This window comes from Monodon monoceros, unplaced genomic scaffold (assembly GCF_005190385.1).
Source record: "Monodon monoceros isolate NGI ecotype Baffin Bay Population unplaced genomic scaffold, NGI_Narwhal_1 Super_Scaffold_12, whole genome shotgun sequence".
Classification (NCBI taxonomy): domain Eukaryota; kingdom Metazoa; phylum Chordata; class Mammalia; order Artiodactyla; family Monodontidae; genus Monodon; species Monodon monoceros.
In genome coordinates this window covers 67,857,073-67,870,428 of record NW_021703768.1, presented here as the reverse complement: position 1 = coordinate 67,870,428, position 13,356 = coordinate 67,857,073, and the positions used below count along the sequence as shown (strand labels likewise).

At 35.6% G+C, this 13,356-nt stretch overlaps 1 pseudogene; it reads left to right on the top strand.

Moving 5' to 3' along the window:
- The first annotated feature begins 5,332 nt into the window (after positions 1-5,332).
- On the top strand, positions 5,333-6,083 carry LOC114892091 (annotated as a pseudogene).
- The last annotated feature ends 7,273 nt before the right edge of the window (positions 6,084-13,356 follow it).

Here is a 13,356-nt window from a genome sequence, read left to right as displayed (position 1 = left end):
TAATAATTTTTGTTTAGCCATATGTATATTAATTATATTTTCAACCTCCTAGAACATTATGTACTTAATTTTTTCATTGAATCAAATAGTTACAATATTAGCCAAACAGGAGAATACTATTTGAAAATCGATTTTGCTATGTATGGCCTGTCTTGCTATCAGAATGGACTAGCTCTAAATTTCAGCAAGCAAATCAGACAAGGGTAAAAAATGTAGGTAACTGAATTAGTCACTTTTCTTCTGTAGGTCAGGAAAAGGTGATAAACACCTGGAAGAATTCCAAGGCTTCCCCTAAGTAAAATGGCCTTCTCTGTATCATCCTAAATGTTCAAACAGAGCTCTGTTCTCTCACTAGCTGAACTGCCAGAATATTTGAATGATAAAACCTTAGGTATAGAATCTAAAAATAAATAGAACTATCCCAGACTGTAAATCCAAGCTTTTGTAGAACATAACATATAAATGAGAACATTGAGCATTGTGTAGTTTGTAGTCATTAAAAATGAAGACTCAGAGGATCTCAAGTTAAATATAGACCCCACCACATAGAAGCTGTGAGACCTTGGAAAAACTAATGTATTGAGGCCTGAGTTTCCTCATCTAAAAAATGAGAATGATAATTGTACCTGCCTGTTAAAGTGTTTGGTAGGATAATACCAAATATTGAAGAACATGCACTCAGCACAGAGCCTGGCAAATTGCAAGTACTCTGTAAATGATACCCATTATTATAGGTAAATTAGAATTAATATAATCAATGAATATTTCATTAGCTCCAAGGTCAAGTGTCTAAAGGTCTAGAAGTTGTTGTCCTTGGAAGAAAGTAAGAGAAATACATATGGGAAATAAGTAAATGAGGGGTGGAAGGAAATAGAGAATCATGGTGGAAACTAGACAAGACAATTATACTACCTCTAGTGAATTTGCTAGTGTGGGAGATGGGACTCACCCCAGGTCTGTCTGCTCCTGACCTGACCCATACTCTTTACAGCTATGTTATATAGCCTCTCATTAACAAAATTTCAGACATGTATTTGGATATACTGTTGTTGAAGAAATAAGAACATGTATCATTAGACTGAAAAGGAAGTCTCATCTGAGCAACTGAGAAGGAGAAGTTGGGACAAACCATTTCAGTGGGTCACTCTCTGAGGCAATGAAGCCTTAGTCGTTGAAAGCCTGTTTGAACTTTGCATAACATGAACTTGATTTGTATCCCAGCTCTAAAACCATTCTTCTTGTGTAACATTGTTCTGGGACTTTCACCTCTCTAAATGTTGGTTATCTTTTTTAAAAAAATGAAAATAGTAAGGTAGCTTTTAGTACAGAATAAAATAATTTCTTTAAAACATTCAGCACAGGGCTTCCCTGGTGGTGCAGTGGTTGAGAGTCCACCTGCTGATGCAGGGGATACGGGTTCGTGCCCCGGTCTGGGAAGATCCCACATGCTGTGGAGCGGCTGGGCCCATGAGCCATGGCCGCTGAGCCTGCGCGTCTGTGCTCCGCAACGGGAGAGGCCACAACAGTGAAAGGCCCGCGTACCGCAAAAAAAAACAAAACAAAAAAGAAACATTCAGCACAGATTCTAATAAACAATGATGTGGGTATATCATTGTTATTGTTATGTTGTTTAAATAACAAAGGTAGCCCATGACCTGAAAGATGAAACACACATTGTTAAAGATGAAGAACAAAATTAATACCTTTGTGAGCATAGATGTAATTTCCAGAGACAAATTAAGCTTTGGATATAAAATTAGCAACCAAAGGTCCTGAGTCCTGGGGTCAGATAGGCCAGGATTTCAATTCTAGTCTGCCACTTAAGTACTCTGTGAGCTTGTCCAAGTTAATTACTCTCTTTAAGCTTCAATTTCTACATCTATAAATGATATTGGTAATAGCAATGTGGAGTTATCTGATTCAGTATTGATTTAGATTATATTATAATTGATAACAATCCAGTCTACATGTCCTTCACAGATGTTCAATTCCTTTAGTTTATAAAAACAGATTTATTCCCTATTAGATTATAAAAATGCCAAGTAGTAGTAATTGCTAACTAAAAGTATGTTTCTATGGTAAGCACTTAATATATGTTAGCTATTCTAAAAGCTATACATTGAGAAAGTTGTGCTTCTACTAATTTGATACATGAAGACTTAAAATAATTCTGTTATGGAAGTTGTTTTCATGCCAATCAAATAGCTAATAAGTTTATTATTCTTTTTTTTTGTTTTATTTTAGTCAGTGCAAAGAAAATAAAATCTTGCTTATTTGACTTTTTAAAATCTCAGACCACATTATCTTTTACAAAAGGAAATATATAGAGTACAATTTCAAATACTAGTAGGATTTTAGTACTATATATAGAGGAAAAATACCAAAATTATTATACACTGGAGCACTCTGGTAATATTCCTTCCAGCTTTAGTCAAGACATTGTTTGGTGCTAGAGTACTAAAGGTGATTTATTATAGATATCAATTTTATTTTCCGATATGGCCTTTATTGAAATTTTCTCTAGTATTTCTCCCTTTAGAGAAATTCACAGTCCTCTCAAGAAAGCTGTAAGGAAATTGCTATTTGTCATGTAAAATACTTACATTATTTCATTCTGTTGTCTGTGAAAAAACTCTGTATACAACCTGAGATTTAACTCTGAATTTTTACAGCAGTAGAAGCCTTAGAAGTGAAATAGAAATGAAAATATAGTATTTCCAATTATAATACAAAAAAATAAAGATCCAAGCCCAAAACACAGAGGTCTTTTATAGCCACATGCAAATGGACGGGAAAAGAGAAAGAATATATTCAGCCCCCAAACAGAAGATAAGGATAAGGAAGTATTATGGCTTTCAACTCTCATTTGCGTTGCTTCTACCTCAAAGCATCATCACATATCATAAGTTCATGTTCTGCAATCGTAGTGATGCAGTTTCAAATATAATGGTAAAGGAAAGTGAGCCATATGAAAAAGCAGCAGGGAATTGTTGTGCCAAAATCTAACTTCTTTTAGAAGAAGGATTTAATAGGAATCTCACTGTGCATGAAAACAAGTTATGCAGATGTAGGTACATTGACATTTCAGTCATTTCAGCTCTTTGTAGCTTGGGCATGGATATGATCTCACATGTGAATTGAGTTTTTAGAGCTTCTTGCATAGCCACATGTTGGGATATGATTAAACTAAGTCCAAGTACTGAATCAGGCAAACAAAGACTCAAATGCATTTAGACAAGTTTTTACTTATTTCGTCATGTATGTGGTCTAACTATAGGCAGGAAGACTATTATACATGTACCTTTGGCATTGTATTATAAAGTATTTTAAAAGGAGAAACTCAGAGGAAAAGAAAACAGTGTTCACCTTCTTTTTCATTTTTGCTGGGATATGAGTTAAGCTTGGCTCTCATGTCACTTTCATTCAGAACAAACTAGAATGTGTTCTAGGACATTTTTAAATCAACTTTACTGAGATACAATAAATTGCAAGTAAGTTTTTCATTAATGGATATTTGATTTGTTTCTATCTTTGAGCTATTTTGTTTACAGCAGCTATGTTCATTCATGAACTTATCTTTGCATTAACAGAAGTTTTTTATTATCTTTGGTAAATACTTAAGTGAATGGCTAAAGTTAGGTATATGTTTAAGATTTTAAGGTGCTGCTAAGTAAACTTTTTAAATTATTATACCATTTTACATTGTCATCAACAGGGTATGAGATTTCCAGTTGCTCCAAATCCTCATCAACACTTTGTACTGTCAGACTCTTCACTTTCCTCCATTATCATGGGTGTGTAATGGTATCTCATTGTGCTTTTAACCTGCATTTCTCTGATATCTAGTGATATCTAACATTTTATCAGGTGCTTATTGGACAACTATATATATATAAGAATATATGTATATATATATATATATTCTTTTGTGAAGTATCTTAAATATTTTGCCCATTTTCAAATGTGGTTGATTGTTTTCTTACTGTTGAGCTACAAGAAGACTTTCTATATTCTAGAAGCAAGTCCTTTGTCAGATTTAGCATTTCAGATATTTTCTCCAGTTCTGTGGCTTGCCTTTTCATTTTCTTGTCATTCAAAGAGTAAACATTGTTAGTTTGAACAATGTCCAATTTCTCAAACTCTGGGGTCATTTTAAAATAGTTGAAAATCATTTTCCTTAAAGCTGTCTAAATCAGTATATAGGTATTCTGGTTTCTCATTCAAATGTGAGTTTATCCCATTCTCTTCTTCCAGCCATTTTCCACCTTGTTAGCCATCCTTTACCTTACTGAGCCAAGAGAACACAGGCCTCTGTCAGCTGCCAACACTCAAAGGACTCATGAATTCACATACCTCCCATGAAAGCAATAAAGGAAGAGAAAGTAAACATCATATTCCATTTCTTTAGGCTCTTTTCCCATTTGATTAGGCCCCCAAATTTTTGAGTTTGTACAAATAAGCAGAACCAGGATCAGTTTTAAGCAGAACAGGGAGAGGATGTTAAAACCATACTAAGTGTGTTGATCTGAAGCCAGTAAAATTAAGTAAATGCAAAAAAAGCAAGCAAGAATAAATAGTATAATATAGTACAATAAAGAGAAAGAGTATCAAATGTCCACATTTAGGGGGAGGAAAATTTTGCATGGTTTCCCATAACATATCTCAATCTGGAAAGGTATAAATATACATGATAAATTGGATCATGAATTGCATGGTTATAAAATATAACAAGTAACAAGAAAGTCCAAGTGGACTAACAAATTAACTGTAAAATATAATGGAATAATTGTCATACTGGTGATAATATTCTAACTTGATGAAATTAAATGAACTACACAAAAAGTATTGGCAGCTACAAATAAAAACTTTAATTTTTTGCAAAATGAAAAAGAAGAAAATTAAAAGAAACAACCTCAAATATGAGGTTAACATCTATAATGACATAGGTGTATTTGCACAAGTATGACCTGACAAAACATACCATAAACATATAATGTAATTAAATATGCAGTAATAATCAAGGAAATTAAAACAAAGCAGGCTTACAATATAGCTCTTCTTTAAAACAATATATTAAAAATTATGTAGTATACAGTGTTTATGAGATGAAGCCAGCACATTTAAACACAGGAGGTAATGTAAATATTTGTAGCTATTTTTGAGAATAGTCTGGCAGTATGTATGAAGGAAAATCATATTTCTATTTTTTGATATTGAAATTGATTTGAAATAATTTACCTAAAGAACAAAAGGAACTAAAGCTTTTATAAATACACATGTATAATAATTAAACAATCTCTAATGATAAATATCTAAAAACCTAGCAAAAAAAATGAAACAATGGGGGAAGGCGGTTAGCCGGGGCCTGCGGTACGCCGCTTCAGTGAGGGGCTCAACCGCGGTCAACCGGCTTGTTGCTTTCCTGGTTGTCACTCCCCCGGGCCGGCCCGACAAAACACGCCAGTAGCGCGACACCAATTCTTCTCGGACTCGTGGATGCCACCCTGAAAAGCATCATCCTTTATACCAGAAAGCTGGTGGGCACTATGGGGAAAAACAAAACAAGAAGTGGAGGAGGTGCTAGAAGAAGAATATGTGGTGGAAAAAGTTCTCGACTGTCGGGTGGTAAAAGGCAAAGTGGAGTACCTCCTAAAGTGGGCGGGGTTCTCAGATGAGGACGACACATGGGAGCCAGAAGAAAACCTGGACTGCCCCGACCACATTGCCGAATTCCTGCAGTCAGAAAACAACACACGAGACATAAATCAGAGGGAGGCAAGCGCAAAGCTGATCCTGATTTGGAAGATAAGGGGGAGGAGAGCAAACCAAAGAAGAAAGAAGAGTCAGAAAAGCCCCTAGGCTTTGCCCAGGGTTTGGAACCGGAGGGGATTATTGGAGCTACAGACTCCAGTGGAGAACTTGTGTTCCTGATGAAATGGAAAAACTCTGATGAGGCTGACCTGGTCCCTGCCAAGGAAGCCAATGTAAAGTGCCCACAGGTTGTCATAACCTTCTATGAGGAAAGGCTGACGTGGCATTCCTACCCCTCAGAGGAGGATGACAAAAAAGATGACAAGAATTAACTCCCCTGAGTACCAATCTCTGTCACATCTGACTGTGGGCTTCAAGTGGGGAAAGAAGGAGTTCTACTTGTCTTGACACCATAAAGATGGCTTGAAAAGATGTCCATTGACATCTTCTGTGCCCTACAGCAGCCCAAGTGCTTTAAATCTGTTCCTTGCTGTATAGTTTGCACACCCATCCTAGTGGAGGGGAAGGAGGGTCAGTGTTTCAAGGCAACCCATTCTGAACTTTGCTAAGAAAAGCAAAGGGCCTTCTATGAAGGACAAAACTTGCAGAATGGGATGTGGGAGAGCAAAAAATACTGTAGATCTTCAAAGAGCATCTCCACAACCCAAAGCCTTCTTCCCAATAGTGTTAACTCTGCATTTTTACAGCATAGCATGTATGTAGTGGTTGGCTATTATTGGTGTATTATTTGGGGTGGGAGGGATGGGGTGGGAAAGAAGGGAGATGGGTTAGGATCAATTTTGTTAAAATTTGGGGCCTGATGGCAGAAATGGTGAAACAAAGGAAAGAACAACTAATGATGATTCGGTTCTGTGTCCAGAATATTTTATCCTTTCAAAGAATGTCATTGGCAACCTAAATGAGAACTGTGAGAGACTGTTTAAAAGCTGTGAATGCCTGAAACTTAGAAGCCAAGGTGTTCCCTGCCTGAGCTTAATGCTGTTCCTGAAAAAGGACCAAGCCAGGTAAGAAGTTACCAAAGCTGCCATTTGGGGGATGGAAACTGGTTGAGGAGGAACAGTCTTATTGGAGTGTATACACAGGCAGATCATCCTGTCTTAGAGGTGCTAATTATTGAAATTGACAAGAAGACCCTTTCTTTTCCAATTATGAAGTTATAAATATCAGCTTCTCCACCCAAGCCACTGGCTGAAGTATTTGAGGAAGGGCAGATGGTGGTATAGGAGATGAGAGAGTAGGGAAAGACAAGGGCCGGTGCTCTTCAGGTGGAAAACTCTTGGAGCCTCTGTTTTTTGAACTTTGAAACCATTGGTGGCAGGGTTCAGTCACTGACAGTACAAGTTCACTGAATCACTTCAAGAGTTGAATGATTTCAGAAGCCCTGGTCTCAGGAGAAGATTAAATTTCCATACTGGGGCAGTGGTTCACTTTAAAACAAAACAAATTTTTTAATCCTAAGAATTAACTAAAACCCAAAACACTGTCTTGAATCATGAGATCCATCATTTCTTGACATCGTCTAGACCTGCATCTAGAACTCCACTGTAAAATCTTTTTAGGCATGTGTTAGATTTCTGTGAAAACTTTTGTTTAAATGTTAAACTTCATACCAACACTGTCAGTTTTTGTCTTAATAAAACTGTAGATTTATTTTTAAAAAATGAAACAATGACTATAGTAATGTTATGGCTATTTAAATTTTGAAATGCCAATCTAATAAAAATATTATGTAAGCCTTTCAAATAATAACCATTAAGACTGTGTATCAGTGGAAAATAACTAATATTACAGAAATTTACTATTTATAAAATGATTTCATTTACTGCATATGACCCTCAAGCAACCATATAGTCAAGGATAATATAGTTTAGTATAATAGTCAAGGGTAATATAGTATAGTAGATAAGAGCTTGACCCTCAAAATAGGCAGTATTCAAACCCCAACTTACAAACTTTGTAAACTTGGTCACATTATTCATCCTCTCTGGGATTACTGGCTTTCTAATCTGTAATGAGAATAATAATTAGACCTACCCTGTGGATTTCCTTAAAAGATTTAGATAAAGCATTAATGATATTATAAGAAACTTTTATTATTCCATTGTTCCGATAATAAAACTGGCCTTTGGAAAAACATGTATTATCTAATATAATTTATTAAGTAAGTGTTTGCATCAGAATTTGAATACAGGCATCCAGATAACACAACTGTCACAAGTATGATATGTTATTTTCATCTGTCCATAGTTATATATTTCACTACCTCAGCAAAAGAATGTAATCTCCTGAAAAAAATTTAGTCAAATACATGTTTTATTTCTTCCAACTTCTCCAGCCCTCAACAGTCTATATTAATGGTGTTCCTTAGGTGAGGAATTCCCTTCACACCAGTTCTAACAAGATGATTGAGACAGTTTAAAGTGTCCCAGTGTGAACTTCTTCAACTTACTTCATTTCTGCCTAAAAATCTCTTTGTTTATTCACCTTCCTTCATTATTTCTTGTAAGAATAAATCTGTCACCATTTTATTGGTAATTTATTTCTGTGATTCAAAACTGAGAACATTATCATTCCTCCAGTCATCTGATAGGCTGTTCCAATTATATGCCTTGTGATATAATTAGGATGGGGGATATAAAATTTCAACTACATAAAATATAGATGCATGCAGAAAAAAAAAGCTGCAATGTAATAAATAGAAATCAAGTGATTGCTATTTTAGGGTTATGGAATAATATGCCAACTTTTAATATCAATTTTCTTTTTAATGTTATACTACTTCAAAAGAAAAATTAAAGAAGCACGGGAGAAGAAAAAAAGGCTGGTAAGGGACTCATAATAAATCATTCCTCCTAAATGCCTACGTACAACATTGTACTACAAAACATATTTTTTGGCCCGATGAAAATCATAGAGTTTGATATACAATTTACTTTAATTTTATGCTGGTATGTGCCCTATAAGTTTTGTCCACCTTTTTTTCCCACATAATTTTCTAAATTGGTGGACATTTTTATACATAAAAGTTTGTAGAATGTTCTAAATGTATAGTTTCTTTTTATCACTATTGCAAAATTGCTACAGTACAATATAAAAGTAATTGTTGCAGGATAATTTCAAATGATTAACTTTTCTCTATTAGTCCAAAAATGAATTTTGTAATAATCATCACATTTCCTTACTTATTTTAAGGTAGTTCTAATGGTCAGTTTTATGTGTCAACTTGGTTAGGCTATAATCCCCAGTTAATCAACCTAGGTATCACACTAATCTAGATATCACAGCTAATCTAGGTATTGCTGTGAAGGCATTTTGTAGATGTAATTAACATCTACAATTAGTTGACTTTAAGAAATTATCCTTGATAATCTGGGTGGGCCTGATCCAATCAGTTGAAAGGCCTTAAGAGCAGAACTGAGGTTTCCCCAAGGAAGAAGAAATCCCACCTGTGAACTATATCAGTGTCAGTGTCAGCTCCTGCCAGACATTTTTCAGTCTTACCTTTCTGACAGCCTGCTGTAAAGATTTCAGACTTGCGTAGCTAAAGCCCCCCTCCATATATATCCACCTGATTATTAAAATCCTTTGATGAGCATTTATATAGGACACAAATAGCTTCACCTTCTTTGCCCATCCAGACAGGTCTATCCACATATCTCTTTCCAGATCACCTCGTCACCAGTTTTCCAATGATATTCCTTCCAAGTCCCTGACTATCCAGCCAAATCATTGGCCATAGCTCATGGATCAATATAGACTTATGGTTCTGGCTGTCCCCTTATAGACAAAATGAACAACCAAGTACACTACTCAAAGTTCAGCCCACTGGAAGGATTTCCCATCACTGTTGTCTTCAGTGATGATCCAGAAGAGGGCTATAGGACTGCAGCTGTCCACTTTCAGATGGTGTCTTCATATTAACCGGATCTAAATTTTGTTTTCTTCGGTCAACTTGTTGTAGAGAACTTATGAGACCATGGGTACTAGCTGGACAGACAAGATAATATAGCAAAATAGGGGCCATGGGCATTTGAGCCACTATCTCATGTAACTTACATGTGCCTTCACATTTGATAATGGACAGCTGATGGGCACACTCAGTTTAATAACTTAGCACATCAGACAACATCCAGTTTGTGATGGAAAGTTCACATTGCATGGTAACTTGGTGGCCCAGAGTTAAGCATCCAGCATCTAACGAAGCCCAATAGCAATCCAAGAACTGTTTCTCAAAAAAGAATAGGTATTGACAGAGGATGGCAGGGCTTTCCTCCAAAATCCTAAGGGTCTGAACTATGATTCATTTATAGAGGCCAGCCAGAGGCACCAAATAACATCTTATTTGCCACTGACACTACAAGCATCACTGAATCTTCTGGATCATATGGCGTCAAGTGGTAGAATATTTGGAAACAGCATCCTGGACCTGTTGCAGAAACTTCTCTTATTCCAGGTCCCACCGAAAACTACCAGCTTTTTGGGTCACTCAAGAAATGGGCCAGTGAAGCATACCCAAATAAGAAATATGTTGTCTCCAAATTCAAAAGGGCCCATGAGGTATCATACCCCTCTTTTTATTTGTAGGATAAATACAACCACTTATCCTTCACTTTCAAAAGAATATATTGACATGCCTCACACCACAGGACATCTAGAAATTTCACTGAGGTGGAAAGCCACTGAATTTTTGTCAGATTTGTTTCTAAATGTCTGACATGGAATTATCTTACCAACATGTTTGGAGTAGCTACTTATCTTTCCAGCCTCTTTCACCACCTTCTCCTGTGATTGTCCAATGGGCTTATGAGCAAAGTGGCCATGGTAACAGAGATAGAGGAAATGCATGGGTGGGCTCAGTGACATTGAGTTTCACTCACCAAGCCAACCTGGCAACAGTCACTGCTAAGTGACCTTTCTGCCAGCAGCAGAGACCAGCACTGGGTTCCAAAAATGGCACCATTCCTGGGGCAATCAACCAGTTACCTAGTGGTTGGTTGATTACATTGGGTCACTTTCAGCAGGATGGGGCAGTGCTTTGTTCTTACTGGAATAAACAATCTGCACACAGATTTGCCTTCCCTGCATACAGTACTTCTGTCAAAACTACTGTCCATGGACCTACAGAAAGCCTCATCCACCATCATGTTATTCTACAAAGCTTTGCAGTAATCAAGAAACTCACTTCACAGCAAATGAAATGTGGCAATGGACCAAATGGTGTCCACATGGGCAGCCATACTTCATTTAAAGCAAAATATAGTCAAAGAAGGAGTTGATGGTGGAGGATAATTTACTGCTCATTGACTAATAATTCCAGAGTTAATAGCAGGAGAATTTGGGAGGAAGGGAACTATAGTATCTCAGGAAAGAGGAACAGAGTTATGTACATTGTGAAGAACAGAGTGTGAGAAAACATGAATGATCCTAGAGGCTTGCTTATTGAGTGGAGAGGAAGAAAACAGGAATGAAAAGTAGGATATATTTAGTTTTGATAGTGTATTGAAGAGAGACCCTTAATTCTAATGGAATTTACCTGTTTTTGCAATGGTTCACACCCTTGACTGCAGCCTAAAATCTACCAATACTGAATAGAAGCCCTATCCCCAAACTTATTTAATTATTCAAGTATTTGCTCTAGCAAAAGATGTGATATAATTTAAAAGCCCCCCATGTGGTTCTATTGCACAGTTAGTGTTGACTACTAGTCAGTAGCTACTGAGACATTATCTTGAAATGAGTCCCAATGATAACAGATTGGGATTTATGTTTCTCCTGGTCATCTGGTCAGTAGCCATCTGGTATAGGAAGAGTATAGAATGGAAAGCAGTACAGGAAGTTAAGCACGATCCCTGTGTTTCTTCACCTAAGGGAAGAATGAAGATTCTGTAACTCTAAGCAAGTTCAGTACGTGTGTAAGATGAATAGGCAAAGAAACTGTTTATAATTGAGTTTTCTCACTTGAATGTCCCCAGGGTTGGTGTGTTCAACAACCTTGCAATAACTGTAGGCTGGTACTCCCTTCTGAGACCTAATCATTTGTGTGGTAGGTCCTTGGTGGAAGTTGCATCAGGGAGAGAAGCTGAGTCTTAATCGAATTAGCTTGATGAGATTTTTAGTGTTCTCTTCAGGTTTTGAGATCACCAAATTAAATTAGAACATAATCTAGATCACATTAGAGAACATATATTTGGGAATGGGAAAAATAATTGCAAAATATTAGGATTCAAGGGAGTGCTTAGTGATATTTATGATAGCACTAAGTGATTAGTGATATTTATGGTGCCAAAGTAAAGTATCACTATAGACAGGTGTAATTAGATTTCTGTTGTTCTTAACAGTTAAGTGACATTAATGATCTAGCAATATATTATCTCCAAAAAGTAAGATTGTAACCTCCAGACACTTGGAAAAAAAACATTACCTAGAATAAAATCATTTACAATGAGACAAGTTTACAGAAGAAAAAAAAAAAAACTCTCTTGCAGATTATTTAGTGCTTTAAGAAGGACATGGATTCTCACATAAATATATGGAATGTCTAGCCATAAATTTAGTCTGAGGAGTAAGTGTGGAATATATAACTATACATATTGATTTATCTCAAGGAAATAGGTTTCCATGATTTAACAAAATATAATTGTATAGTAAAATTAAATAAGTAAAAGAAAAAAGATGAAGTTATTTTTTCTCAGCTTAACAGCTTAATTTTTTTTAAGAAACATGAGCTAAAGTTCAAAATAATTGGTAACAATTTTATGAATCCTAAAATGAACTCTTCTTAATGATTAATGTCTTATTAAAGGAAGCCCACCCAACTGGAACTTTTAAAATAAAATAGTAATAACAACAAAAATAACAATATCAGATCAAGAACTTTTCAGAAATAAACCAAGTGACAAGATTCAGTTGGGCTGTACTGATTACATTCATATTAACTATTTAACTATTAACTATTTACCTTCATATTTAACTATTTAACATGAACTCAGGAAGGCACATTCCAGTCACTAATCCTCTCATCTTTGTTCATCATTGCTCTTGTTCTAGCTCATCTCTACCATTTGGGTCTTCCCTCAGGTATCAAACGTTACTTGGAGGACTTTTACGCTGTATTTCTAAATCATTAAACCAGAATAATATCAGTTATTTTCTTATAACTAGTTCTTATTTTTTATATAATTGAATTTTTAAAGCAGATAAAAACATACAACCTTAATATAATCTTTACAAAGTAAAAACAAATACATGTGATTATCTATTTCACCCCTTTGTACCACCCCATCCTGTTCCCCATAAGTAACTATTTCAGTTGTTCTTAATTTTAGTCTTTACATTACTAAATAGCATAAGTGTACTTGGATTCATCAATTTTAGGCATTACTTATTTGTTATGGTAGATAATAACTTAGCCTTTTTTCATATCACTTGTCACTCTACCACTTTCCAATATCATTATATCACAAGTGGGGTTAAACTAATGTATTAATAATAAAATACTAATATTTTATTATTATTAATGATTAATATTGCATAACCATGTAGTATATTAGCAATACCTTTTCCTTTTGATACCAACTTTTTATT